Source organism: Ceratotherium simum, chromosome 36 (genome assembly GCF_057802395.1).
Source record: "Ceratotherium simum simum isolate JZ-2026a chromosome 36, ASM5780239v1, whole genome shotgun sequence".
Lineage (NCBI taxonomy): Eukaryota > Metazoa > Chordata > Mammalia > Perissodactyla > Rhinocerotidae > Ceratotherium > Ceratotherium simum.
The window spans coordinates 9504491-9518555 of NC_141935.1; positions in this window are offsets into that span (position 1 = coordinate 9504491).

Consider the following 14065-nt stretch of genomic DNA (forward strand, 5'->3'; position numbering starts at 1 on the left):
TTCCGGTGCTGTATCAGACAATGCTCTGCTGCTATTCATACGGTTTTCATGGCCAATTTTTTTGGAAGTGGGTGGCCAGGTCCTTCATTCCCAGTCTGTCTTAGACTGGAAGCTCTGTTGAAACCTGTCCACCACGGGTGACCCTGCTGTATTTGAAATCCCGATGACATAGCTTTCAGCATCACAGCAACACAGAGCCGCCATAGTATGACAACCAACAGACAGACCGACAGGAGGATGTGGTTCTCTGACCGGAAGACGGCAGTCAGAGTGCTGGATCTTAACCACTAGACCCCCCAGGGCTGGCAATTAGCCAAACAAAATAGTGTAAATAGCCAAACGAAAAATAAGCCTCTTTAAGGGTAAATTCTGAAAGGGGTGTTGCTTACCTGGTTTTCCCCATTCTGGGCAGTGTAACTTTGACTTTAAAATTTAGGTTGAGTTTACTCAGCCCAGACTTTATATAACAATGTATGTCATGGAGGGTTTTTAACTCAGAGTTCTGAGAAAACAACTCAAAAATTTGTTAACGATAATTAAATCTACACTTTATAATAAGAATGGGAAATATTTTGTTAAACATATATTCACACTTAATGTACAATGAATTATTAAGGATAACATTAAGTTTTTATATGTCTTTTTTTTTATGAGGAAGATCAGCCCTGAGCTAACATCCGATGGCAATCCTCCTCGTTTTTGCTGAGGAAGACTGGCCCTGGGCTAACATTCGTGCCCATCTTCCTCTACTTTATATGGGATGCTGCCACAGCATGGCTTGACAAGCGGTGCGTGGGTGTGCGCCTGGGATCCGAACTTGTGAACCCTGGGCTCCCGAAATGGAGTGGGCGCACTTAACCGCTGCACCACCAGGCCGGCCTCTATATCAGTCTCTCTTGATTCATTCGAAACATCTGTTGAATACTAAGTTCTGGTTGCCAGTAATCAACATAGATCCTGTCTTTCCTCTTCCCATCCTCACTAACAAGCAGTTACAATTCATGTGATAGGGACTTCGATAGAGGAAGTGCAAGGGCCCGTGAGTACGCACAGGAGGAGAACCTAACCAGACTCGGGGGTGGTTAGAGAAGTCATCCCAGGAAAGTAATAGCTTAGCCAGAATCTACAGGATGTGAGGGAATGTGCTGAGTGAAGAGGAGGAGGCAGCTTGGGCAAAGGTCAGGAGGCAACATGTCATGTCCTGGTTGAGGAAATAAAAGAATGTAGTCACCCCATGAATCTCGAGTTCGACAGGAAAAGAGCTCAGAGGAAAGGCTGGAGACCTAAGATTGGACCAATAATCATGTTCAAAAATGTTCATTGCAACAAGAAAATGGTAGGAGATGATGTTGCAAGGACAGGCAGAAGCCAAGCACGTGAGGCCTTGCACACCATCAATTTCACAGTAAGAAGTTGGAAAATCATTGAAGGTTTAAAATATGGGATAGACATATTAACATTTGAAACTGGTTTTGTGAGTAGAATGGATTGTAGTGTGGCAAGGGTGGAATTAGGGAGAGTAGTTAGGAGGCAACTGTAGGAGTCCAGGCAAGGGATGTTACAAGCTTAGAGTAGGAAAGGGGCAGTAGAAATGGAGGGAAGGGAGAGATTTTAGATATTTTGGAGGAGGAACTATCAGAACTTGTTACTGTATTGAATATGGAAGGTGGGAGAAAGAAAGGAAAGAAGTTTGGGTGAGAGAGTCAACCTCAAGGTAAAGGTGGGATGTTTTCATGAAACACGTAAGAAAAGCCAAAAGAAAAGACGAGGTGGCCTAGGAAGAGTATGAACTGAGAAAAGCAGACGGCCCAAGATAGTTGACTGAAGAACACAAACATTTAAGAGAGAGACTGAGAAAGAAGAGCCTGCAGGGAGAAAATCAGAATAATATGGTATCACAGAACCAAGGAATGAGTTACCAAAAAGGAAAGAGAGGCCAATTGAATGTCAAGAGCTGGGAAGAGATTAAGAGAGCAAAGGAGTGAAAAATATCAGTCAGATTTGGTAACAAGAAGGTCGTCAATAACCTTGGTAAGAGTGGTTTTGGTGGATATGGCAGGGCAGAAATAAGAGGGGAGAAAACAAGAGGAAATGGAGACCCGGGCAAATGTACAGGCTACTCGTATTTTCTCAGTTCTTTCTTTCTTCCTCTTTTCCTTCCTTCCTTCCTTCCTCCTTCCCTCTTTCCTCCCTTCCTTCCTTCCTTCCTTCCTCCCTTTCTACCTTTCAATGACGAAAGCTGTGCACAGATTGATATAATGGAGATGGAAGGCAGGACTATGCTGCTTGACCATTCTGGTCTGCATGTCTCTAGGGACATCGTTCATAAAGTGATACACCCTGGGGTTGGCAAATGGTGGCCATGGACAGAGATTGAAGACAATGGAGAAAGAGAGAAGATCAATGGATTTTCAGGTTCCTGAGAAATAAGGAAGAGCTGGAGCTCAGAATGTGGGGGCTAGGACATTGGACATGTGGAAGTACAGGGAGAAGTTACTGTTTCCTTGTGATTGGAAGGGGTGGGCAAGGATAGGTACAGATCGAAGTATATTTGCAGGTTTGGGGATAAGAAGTTTTGGACGTTGTGGTCTGATGGACTTCATTTTCTGTGTGGGTCTCCACTGTAGGAGGACCAAGGGACAAAGTCGTTATATGTACACGAAGGAACAAAATTTGGGCTCTTGTGATTACAAATATAGATTCAAACTGGTTTAAGCAAAAGGGAGAATTTATTATAAGGGTATGTTTGTGTGTGCAGTTAGATTCTGGATGGCCTTAAATGTTGGACTCTATTCTGTTGGTAGTAGTAATTCATTGAGGTCTTTAAATAGGAGTGCGATGAAAATGAGTCTTTTTCTAGAAAGATACATCTGACTGAAGATGATTAATACTGAAATAATTGAGGCTAAGAAAACTGTTACATGGTATACTGATCCTGTATCTAATTGGACCCTGAACTACGGTAATGTAGTTCAAATTTCAAGACTCCTCATTTCCGTGATCACCTCTAAGGTGCAGATTACTCAACGGCTCTCTGCTTATCTTCTAAGTAGGAGGATGGTAAAGAACTTCCTTCCTTCCTATGTCATCCCTGTCAGTATAACTAGTCATCTCTGTCTTCTGCTGGGCCTTGACTTCTCTACTCTCTACCTTCCACAATAGACTTTGTATCTCATTGTCTCCTTACCTGATCCACGGGGCCCATGTGCATACCCCAGTGACTTCTGTAACTAAAATTCATGTCTATTTACAAGTTATCATATTTTCTTTTATAACTTTCATGGAATTGTTTGGCAAAAGCAGAACAGTCTTGGTATTGCAACACCCACGGAGGTCAGAAGCACAGCAAAGCTAAAGTAATTTCTAGATGCACCAGAGTTTAGGGGTTTCCCACAGCTCCTGAGAGGTGACAGAGTGTATTAAAATAATTCTGGACTCTGAAGCCAAACGGACATATGCTCGAGTTCAGGTTCTTATTAGCTACGTGACCTTGGACATATTAATTAAACTCTCAGATTCTCAATTTCCTCTTCTCTAAAATGGAACTGTAAATATTAGAAAAATGCACGTATGCAAAAACTCTCTGTTCCAGTTAATCTGATCTTTCTTCAGCTTCTTGCACTTTGTCACTCAGGAAATATTTCCTAAGCTCTTTTGTATGTACAGGAAACACACATTCTGTCAGAGTACATTCCTTCCTCTTTTTTAATTTCAACTCAGATCTCAAAGGTTTTCCCAATTAACCTTATTTGTTCTTGAATGTGTCAGCATACTTCTTGGAAATCTTCCTTCTCTTCATTTTTGTTTGTTCTGATATTCCTATATTTCTATTCTTCACATAATATATTAGTAGCTAGTGTTTCGGCTTTAGAATTAGCTGGATCTAATAGAAACAACATTCAGGCACATTTGGGCGTGTGTTATCATATTGACGGGATGGGGCCACTGGGAAGGATTTGTTTGGCCAGAAAAGCTGAGGCCTGTTTATATAATATACAAAAAAATATAAATATATGAAAATAATATTTATATTTCTGACTCAGCTACTCCTACTAGTCTATAAATTCTCTGAACGGTTACGTTCAAATGCTATTTGATAATCATAGATAAGTAGTTGTTTATATGTTGTTTAGTATTCAAAGTCAAATGTTCACAGACTTATTAAATTATGGAATACCAGTAGAATATAATGCCATAAAAGCATCAGCAATTAAAGAAAATATTTAGTGACAGAATTATGTACAAGATGTATTATGCATAGAATAAAGAGATCACAAGACAGGCTTGTTTTACGAAGTTCTCTGGTTTTCTAGTTATTAAGAAATGGAACTTGTTGGGTGCTATCTCAGTGGCTGTAGCCCTGTTGCCTGTCTTCTGAGATTTCTGGGATTGAGTGTCCACTCACTTGCCTGCACTTCCCTCGTTTAACTGATACTAGATTCCCTATCACCAGGCGCCACTACTTTGCTAGAATATCACAGAACACTCCCCATGTCCTTGTCGTGCCTTCCACGTTGAAACTAAGAAATAAATTCACCAGTATTTAACCCAGCTTCTGGTAATAGAAGATTGACCCTCTGGATTTGTTACCTCTTCCAACCAAAACATTGCTAAAATTATAGTAAAGGAATATATAAGGCTTAATTAAACATGAAAGAAAAAGGAGATAAAACAAAGAGACACAAAATATTTCAAACTAATTTTAGAAGATAGAAAGCAGATGAAGGAATAGAAATTAAAATTCTCATACCTCTAAATTGAGAGGAGAAAAGGTAGCCTTTGGAATTTCATCTGACAAAATGAAAATATAATTCACAGTCTGAGGACAAAGAATTTCCAAAATAACTAGTGATTTAAAAAGGAATATCTGCAATCATGCATTTCACAATATTTATCACTAAGTAATACATTTGCGTCTACAGTTTAATAATAGCAAAATATAGAATGGCAGAGTGAAACACTTTCACATTTACAAGTGAGAACCTTTTTAAGAAACGTTTTTCATAATTCCAAAAAGAGTAAATTCTAATTTTTTTTAAAGTATAGTTCTTCAGGATTAGAACTTGATTAAAATATCCTATTGATAAACTCAAATTTATTTTGTTTATAGTTAAATCCAATTAAGATCACCTTCAATTAAATTGTACCCTTGTAATTAGAGCACATCTGGTCATTTACTGGTAAAAATAGAAATTGGCCTCAAATATCCCATAGAGCTACAATTCTATTTTGGCAAAAAGAGAGTTCCCTGTGAAAGAATGACCTAAACTGGTATGATATAGAATTGATTTAAATTGGAAAAACTCACCAAAATTCAAATCAACAATAATTATTTTTTTCTCATGTTGGTGGTATGATATTCTGGAAAAATTCCATTGACCTAAAAATAAAATTATAATAAAAACAAAAAGATTATTGTGTGCTTCCTGGAGAATGAGTATTTGGCAAAGATTTCTATAAATACCCTGTCCTACATTTTAAGTAAATAATTTTTCTGCTTTGTAAGTGCTGGATTATGGCTACTCCTATTTTTGCTTTAACTCCTTATCTAGATTTTTATTAATTTCATGGATTGATATTATAAAAATTCCTGTACTTTTAATTTGTATTTTCCATTGCTTTTTCTTTAAATATTTTTTGTTTTTCTTACATTAACATATGCATTAATTTGCCTATCTTTTTAAGTTTTCAATATCGTCTTGGCAAAAGTTGCATGTATTTGTACAATCTAAGCATAGAGGATTTAGAACAACTTTAGGTCTCCATAATGATTTTGCCTCCAATGTTTTTCCTGATTATTTTAAAGAAAGCATACATTTCATCTATAGAATCTAATTCTTGGAGTAGTTACAAATGCATTACAGATGAACAGAGTTGGATATGTATTATGCCAGAAATAGATTCAAGTTTCCTCTAGCATTTAAATGAAATCTTTCTCAAAGCAATATGAAAATAAATGAATTGTCTTAATTGAGACTTTTCACATATTTAAATGTTTTTATTATCCTGATAGGCAATAGATAAATTCTTTCTGTTTATATTTAATATCTGCATTTAAACGTGTTTCTTTATTTTATGATGTAGCATGTCTCATAAAATTTAGAAAAACCTAGAGCAATTTACATTTTAGTGAGATTTTGTTTGCCATAGCACATAAAATTCTTGCCTTTTAAAAAACAAGTTATTTGTGTGTAGTTGTGCTTAGGCATAACATTAAAGAATGAAGAAATTCCGTAAAACCACGGTTAACAATGTTTCATATAAACCTTCAACCATCCACACCTGGAATCAGTACAACTAATTAAATGATGGAACTAATCATTTAGTAATGCATGATTTTTGAAACAATTCTGAAATATCTGATTTTATAATACATCTTTATCTCAACACATACACACATGTACACACAAAAAAAACCCATAAATTGAAAGACCATGCTTTACTCTAAAACTGTAATATTTCCTTTACTGCCCAATTTAGAAGCTTCATTTATACATGCGTGACTGTCAGTTTTTTTAAGTATAGAAAGCCCAGGCCAGGCAAACGTGTTTACTAGTTTGTTTTCCTCAGAAGAAACCTGCTAACATTTCTAGCAGTCCTGCTGTTGAAGTAAATATCCACCAGTCATTTCTACCAAGCCAACATTATTGTATTCAGCAGCAATTTTACAGAATCTCATACTTACAAATATATCCCGTAGAGCAGTCCACCATACTAAATTTTATTTCCTCTTTGTATGATCCTTTTGAAATCAGGCTCTGAAATTCTATGAGATACCCAGCATCTTATTTTTCCTGGCATAAAAGAACTTGACTGTCTCTCTAATTACCTTCGATGGCACTCTGGCCTCTGTATGCAGAGTTCTGTTTTTACACACGTATCTATGCAAAGAAAGGTTTTGTTAAATATGGAAAGTAGTTCTGCGGGACTCCAATACATTGCTGATAAAGAGGGTTTATCTAACATTATCAGCCCATCTGAAGTGATCATTTGATTGGAAACAGTAGCTTCATAAAATCTTAAATGTAATATTCAAATCTTTTTTTCCAAAATAATTCATTTTCCTAGTTTTAGAAAATGTATAGCTTAAAGTAATATCTCCCTTTTTACCAAGACATAGAGCTGAATATCAATAATTAGGCTACACTACAAGCACTTGCTATCAAATTATTGAGAACTATTAAAATCAATCTGTTTGGAATAGTCAAATTACTAAGGACTTGTTACAATTGAAGGATCTAAAGAGATCTCTTTTGTAGTTAAACCTTTCTAGTTCCTTCAACTGATCCTCATAAGGCAGTTTCTAGACTCGCCATCATTCTTCAGTTTGTTAATATACCTGTTAAAATCTGAACTAGGGGCCGGCCTGGTGGCGTAGTGGTTAAGTGCGCATGCTCCACTTCAGTGGTCCGGGGTTCGCAGGTTCGGATCCCGGGCGTGCACTGACGCACAGCTTGTCAGGCCATGCTGTGGCGTCGTCCCATATAAAGTAGAGGAAGATGGGCACGGAGGTTAGCCCAGGGCCAATCTTCCTCAGCAAAAAAAAAGAGGAGGATTGGCATCGGATGTTAGCTCAGGGCTGATCTTCCTCACACACACACAAAAAAATCTGAACTAAACGCTGTGCTCCCAATGAGGACTGATGAATGCAGAGTATGGTGAGATTGTTAATGCCCTTGTCTTATGTCTAATATAACCGCGCGCGTGTGTGTGTGTGTCTGTGTGTGTGTAAAACAGAGTGGTGGGAGTTGAGGAATATTAGAACAAAACAGCAGGAAAGAAGATCAGAATATGGTTGATGGAGTGTTTCTTAAAGTATTTAGGAGCTCCACAAGGTAGAAGATTATCTTTATGTGTATTTCGTGATTTTGAGGTTCAAACCCAGAGAAATTGAATCTCTCAAGCCTAAAGGATAAGTTTGGGACTAGAAAAGGCAGGGAAACTTCCGAAAGTCGGACGCTGAGTAGATGTAGGCAGTGATGCAGAAAGTAAGGGGCAAGGTTTGGATTAGTTGAGAAGGATCCAGGTTGTTTGCTGGATACACTCATTTTCAGTGGTTTCTAGTTGTTCATTTCCTTCCCTCCCTCAGGACATTTGGGAGTCTCTCCAGGCATTGTGCCTGGGATTCAGGAACGATTCCTCTTTCTCATGGTTTGGGTGCAAGGCGTGGGTGGGAAGATTCTGAAAGTAATGCCCTGTAACAGCACCCGTTTCAAAGCTTGCTTATGGGCGTTGGGAGTGCAAACTGGTGCAGCCACTATGGAAAACTGTATGGAGATTCCTCAAAAAATCAACGATAGAACTACCATATGATCCAGCTATTCCACTGTTGGGTATTTATCCAAAGCACTTGAAAACACCAATTTGCAAAGGTACATGCACCCCTGTGTTCATTGCAGCCTTATTCACGATAGCCAAGACTTGGAAGCAACCTAAGTGCCCATCAAGGGACGAATGGATAAAAAAGCTGTGGTATATATACACAATGGAATACTACTCAGCCATAAGAAACGATGAAATCCAGCCATTTGTGACAACATGGATGGACATTGAGGGCATGATGCAAAGTGAAATAAGTCAGAGGGAGAAGGTCAAATACCGTATGATTTCCTTCATTAAGTAGTAGATAATAACAACAATAAACAAACACATAGGGACAGAGATTGGATTGGTGGTTACCAGAGGGGAGGGGGGGAGGGAGGAGGGTGAAAGGGATAATTGGGTACATGTGTGTGGTGATGGGTTGTAATTAGTATTTTGGTGGTGAACATGATGTAATCTATGCAGAAATAGAAGTACAATGATGTACACCTGAAATTTTTACAATGTTATAAACCAATGTTACTGCAATAAACAAAAAATTAAAAAAAAAAAAAAAAAAAAAAAAAAAAAAAGCTTGCTTAACAGAATAAAACATGAGCATCTTCCTATGGAGGGAAAATTGGGTATCAACAGGGGCTGAGAAACAAAAAAGCCATGGAGTGAAGAATAACAGAATGGGTAAGGAGGAAGCGGTCTTGGAAGAATCCAGAACAAGGTGTAGATGCTTATGGCAGATATATAAGCATTTTTAGTTTCCCTGGGAAAAGGTAGGCTAAGTACGGTGAATGGTTCAGAACAATGTAATCCTTAGGACATAGGTGGATTCGAATGATTCAGAAATGCCAGCTCAGGGCAGGTAACAGGATTTCTCTTTCTCTCTTGGTGTAGCTTGGGAATGCCCTTTCCTTTGAAAGGCCATCTCTTTGATTAACTGTGATCTGCTTACTCCCAAGCACTTTCACCCTATTTCTATTTCAGCCAAACTAAGCCCAAAGTAACACAAGTTCAAATGTGCACAGTTAATGAGTATTTGATATCTTTGCATTGTTCAAATCCAAAATGAACTTCTTCCCACAAATAGAACAATGAAATATTAGAAATTGGTTATTGTCAGTGGTGGTGGTGTAAGAAATGAGCCTACTATTTACAGCGCATCCTATTTATAGCATATAGTTGTTGGCATTTGTTCATAGGGCAGCACTTTTTAACATATTCTAGAAGCAAACACTCGTAGGCACTGGAGAGTTCTTCAGAGAAATGTAGGCAGCAGTTCATGTGAATGTTTTGATTCCCATAGAGGAGAGAGTTTCTGACATGTCCCCAAATATAATATAATCACCCACTTTGAGACCCTGTGGAATGGAAGCACAAACATCATAGTTTTGTTTTCTACCTGCCTGCAAAAGTATATTTCTTTTCAATACAGATTTTATAATCATATTTAGCAGCTATTTCTAGCTATATACATCTGATACTTAAATAAATTTATTTAGAATATGTTTCTGTTTCTTTTAACTAAACTGAAAATTCAGTTAAAAATGCTTAGATAAATTATGAAAACTTTTACTTTGGTGCTTAACACTTAAGTACTGCTTAAAACTGTTATTCCTGCTTCATAATCTAAGAAGAGAAAATGAAAAGAAAGACATTGGAACAATCTGTTAAAGACAATATTTGATGTGGATATGTCAGATATTACCTCCTAAGTCTTTAACAGAATTGTTTTTGAAAAAAACAATTATTGGGGGCCTGCCCAGTGGCGGAGTGGTTAAGTTCTCTTGTTCTGCTTTGGGTGCCCAGGGTTTACCGGTTCGCGAATTCTGATCCTGGTCGCAGACCTACGCACCGCTCATCAAGCCATGCTGAGGAAGCGTCCCGTATAGAAGAGCTACAACTTGACAACGATGCTAAACAACTTTGTACTGGGGCTTCAGGGAGAAAAAAAAAAAAAGAGGAAGATTGGCCACAGATGTTAGCACAGGGCCAATCTTCCTCAAAAAAAAAAAAACCCAATTATTTCAGCTCTACATTTCTTCATTAAGGAATTAAAAAAAAAATTTATTCAAGTCTTTATTTACAAAGATATAGAGTTTTTACTAAAAAGTTAAGAAACATTTGAGTTCTGTGTCATTTGGAAATAGTGCCTTGCTGTCAGAAACCACCCAAACTATGAGTTTCTTCACCAGAATCTTCATTATCTCACCAAGCAAGAGATATGGTCCTTCTGAAGTGAGCAGGTGGCACGATCTGCATTTTGTGAGGGCCTGATTCCCGTTGCCAGATCCTGAGACGTTCATCTAGGTTTCTTTTATTTTGTGAGGAAGATCAGCCCTGCCCTGAGCTAACATCCATGCCAATCCTCCTCCTTTTGCTGAGGAAGACCAGCCCTGAGCTAACATCTATTGCCAATCCTCCTCCCATATATTTTTTTTTCCCTTTTTTTCCCCAAAGCCCCAGTAGATAGTTGTATGTCATAGTTGCACATGCTGCTAGTTGCTGTATGTGGGACGCGGCCTCAGCATGGTCGGACAAGCAGTGCGTCGGTGCGCGCCCGGGATCCGAACCCGGGCCGCCAGCAGCGGAGTGTGAACACTTAACCGCTAAGCCATGGGGCCGGCCCTTCATCTAGGTTTCTACGTGGATTTCTCATGTTCCACTTGCCGCTCTGTGTCAGGTTGTTAGAGTCTGCTCCTGCTTTCCTTGAACTCTGGATCTGACCCCCATAGACCTTCCACTCCACCCTTTCTGCCTGCATTTCCTTCCCATGTTGCATCTTCCCAGAGCAACCTCCGTCTGTCTTAATAGACTCAATGTTGCATCTTAGAGTGTGGCTGAACGTTCTATAACCCAGAGACTTGACTCGTCTCCTCGTCTTGTCTTCTCTGGCCTGTAGCCCACTAGAAACAATCTAACTTTGTGTTCCGCCTCGTGTGAACCAGAAACATAGTGACAACATACATTAGAAACAGATTACCAAACACTCGACACTGTTGCCAGCACAAAATGCACTTAAATAGCAATTAAAACTAGCTACCAATTTTGTCTGCATTTATTCAAATGATTTACTCTAAAGATGCCTTTATTATAATCAGTCTTCCGCCATCTATAAACTTCATTCACTAACTCCCAGTTATTATAGTTTCCACTTGGCGGCTGCTCTAAATCCATTCTCTTGGCCTTCCCAGGAAATCAGTAATATTTTCAGGTTTCTGATCTCCAGTCTGTAATTGAAAAAGAACAGTAGTTCTGTTTGGTTTCCATTTTCTTCTGAACACTTAGTGGTCTCATTCTGTCCTTACCAACTAGATTTCAGGGCATCACTTAGAATCTTCTTGTTTCTATTTAAGGTGACATTAACATAGCTAGGAAAGCAATATTCTTTTCCTGGAAAAAAGAAGACAGCCCACAGTTGTTTAATTTGGCCTGGGATGTGTCTATTAGCTTTTGGGTACGTTCACGTTGTCTATCTGGGGAACCCTCTGAGGATGGGGGTTGAGGGTACATTCCTTTGAAGATTTGCATTAACTTTGTCAGGCCACCCAGGCACTTCCAACCCAGGATTACATTTTTATTTTCTTGGCTTGGGAGGTGGGGGTTCCTGGACCACACAGACAGGGTAAATTTAAATTATAAACCCAAGAGAGCACACACCTAGTATTATGCTGAATGCAACCTGTTTCCGTGTCATCAGTCTTTGCAGGTAACTTGTTTTTCCTGTCTACTCTTTCGCTGAAGATGTAGCACCTCGAGGGGCCTTGGGTCATCTTCCCACCTGTTACAGCCCGAGCTCTCTTTTCCTGGCTTGCAAAGGACTCCTAAAAGCCAGCCCTCTAGGTAACTGAGATTAGCAAAGGCTGAACTCAGCTATATGTTAAATGCTAGTTTACCTCTGGTTTAGGATTCCCTCTGTTTTTCTTTGGGGATTTTTCTTCCTTTTTGCAAGCTCAACTAGGCATTTAAATGGGGATATTTTTTATAATTTTTTCTAGCATTTCTAGGGTCTGGTAGTAAGAAGATCTTTCAAGATATGTCTTGTACCATAATCCATATTTTCTTTTATATGAAATAATATGGTAATTCATTTTTTAATAAAACCAAATTCAGTGTGAAATGTCAAGGAAACTGGAACTTTGGTATTTCCTTGTTATCACAGATGGAAAGCACTGTTATTTGCTTCTTTAAGTGACGAATGCCTTAAACATACCGGTGTGTGGTTGCAAAGCTGAGGCCTGTCTGGTTTCTCATCACCTAAACAATTCCCTGCCCTTGTTCTTTACGTGAGCCTGTCACTTTCTGCAAGGTACATGAATTTTCAGCGGTAGAAGGGCAGAGCAAACACATTTGCGCCATGTTTCCTGTTTTTTGTTTTTGTTTTTGTTTTTAAAAGATTAAAATTGCTCTTCTGCAGTTCGTTATTTAAAAACTTGTTGACAATCTGGAAATGAATATGTCCCCAGGTCAATGGTGAATGGTGATGAATAGCCCCATCCCACCCGTTCATAGAGGTCTGTGCAGTGTCCAGGGACTCAGGAAGCAGAGGGCTATGTAGTGACTCAGGAGCAAGATAGGTCCGTCTATCAGCTGGCAGGTGGTACATAAATGGGTAGAGAACTCAGGATTAGCCTGCATGCCTATCTCTCCTTCACCAAAGGAATCTCCTGCTTTTCACATACACGCTTCGATCGCTTATGTGGACATAGCCCTGAGACTGGTGTAGTAGATGCCCAATAAATATTTCAACAATTAAAGAATGTATTTCCTTTCTGACAAGATGCATCCAAAATAAAAACTGCCCTTAACCAATTTGTTTTTTCTTTTAACCAATTTTCACTTACATAAAAATTGTGGAGTGGAGTTTGGGAAAGGATTATATTGTATAAGTTTTCCCACATCACAAACCTTCCTTAGAGATTGTTCTGTGTCTCTGCTGTAACTTTTTTTATAACTTACAATAGTGTAGTAGTTAGTGAGATATATCTGGAAATGCTAAGCTTTGTAAGTATAATTTACTCAAATATGTATTTTTATGAAGCATGCAAATTTGAACAATGGAGTCCTTGTGATTCTGTCAAACAAGGAACTAGAAAGCACAAAGAAAATGTTTGTCTTTAGGATGTAAAAATAATGTAAAGAAACAGTCTAAAACCTTTGGAAGGACATGTTGTGCAAATAAGATTGGTTCGAACATGTTTAATTTTTAGGAAAGGCAAAGAATTAAAAAAATTACAATCCCAGAAGCTTTAGTATCCTACATTGATATCCTTTCCTCCACTAAAAAACCGAATATTTTTCCCCCTCAAGTTTCAATCTTTGGGGGTTGCTTTAACAACTCTAAAACTACCCCATCGAGTCAATGTTTTTTCTTCAGCTATAGAAAATGTATCCTTAAAACATTTTTACGTAGAAGAAAAATAATTTGGCCCAAAGAAAATTATGTCCAAAGGAAAATGAAAGGTAATTGCTGTTATAAAAGGTATAATCCTGGGGGCCTGAAATCATGTAAGGCATTCTGAATGCAGGACATGAGACCAACAGAGATTATCGAGTGACTTTTATAGATGAAGCCAAGGGCAGAGGCAGAATGAGAAGCAGACAAAGGGGATGGAGACACAAGGTGTATGACTTCAGGTTTGAAAAAGAAAAATTTCTGGGCAGTAATCATAAACATCCATTTTTCCTAAGCACATTTTCAAATACTACAGAAAATAATATTTAATAAAACATGAAACTTGTTTCACTTTAT